Genomic DNA, 809 nt, shown 5'->3' on the forward strand with positions numbered 1-809 from the left:
TTACACTACTGTGCATGTGTGTCAACGACAGAAAGGCAGATGTGGCAGTGGAAGCTGTCAAAGCAGTTTGGAGAGAAAAACAAAGTTAAAAGGAATGATTAATCGATTATTAAATTAGTCATCAATTATTTTAATAATCGATTAGTCGTTGATGAATCGATTAATCGTGGCCGCCCTATTCGTGGCCACACAATATTAATGTTTGGCCACCAGATGTTATTGCAGATATTTCCTTGCAGAAACTGTTGATTGTTAAATAAATAAGTTTGAATTAATTGCATATTATTTTAAAATAGAAATAAATTACATGCTTCAACTGGAGTTATGCTGCATTCAGGAACACAATAAAAAATCTGTTTCCTGACACACATTTAGGTCATTAACTGTCATCTCATGCCTGCAACGAAACATGAACCATTTATTTCAACATTCAACAAAACTGTGGCAATATTATTAATAATACAAATAAGTGTTACAGATCCAAACAAAAACACTTCAGCTGTGCCTGTATCACACTGTACATGAAGAGCTGCAACGTTTGTCCCTAACATGTATCTCATGGCCACACATTATTTATCTCATGGCCACACATTATTTATCTCATGGCCACACATTATTTATCTCATGACCACACATTATTTATCTCATGACCACACATTATTTATCTCATGGCCACACATTATTTATCTCATGGCCACACATTATTTATCTCATGACCACACATTATTTATCTCATAACCACACATTATTTATCTCATGGCCACACATTATTTATCTCATGACCACACATTATTTATCTCATAACCACA

At 34.1% G+C, this 809-nt stretch overlaps 2 protein-coding genes across 2 annotated transcripts in view; both read left to right on the top strand.

Annotated features, from left to right (window-relative positions):
• The window catches only part of ephx1 (epoxide hydrolase 1, microsomal (xenobiotic)), a 30,235-nt gene that overhangs the window by 23,787 nt on the left and 5,639 nt on the right, over positions 1-809 (top strand). The window lies entirely within an intron of this gene.
• tcf23 (transcription factor 23) overlaps positions 1-809 on the top strand; it is a gene marked incomplete in the record, with an annotated part of 18,695 nt that overhangs the window by 2,049 nt on the left and 15,837 nt on the right.

This window comes from Austrofundulus limnaeus, unplaced genomic scaffold (assembly GCF_001266775.1).
Source record: "Austrofundulus limnaeus strain Quisiro unplaced genomic scaffold, Austrofundulus_limnaeus-1.0 Scaffold859, whole genome shotgun sequence".
NCBI classification, from domain to species: Eukaryota; Metazoa; Chordata; class Actinopteri; order Cyprinodontiformes; family Rivulidae; genus Austrofundulus; species Austrofundulus limnaeus.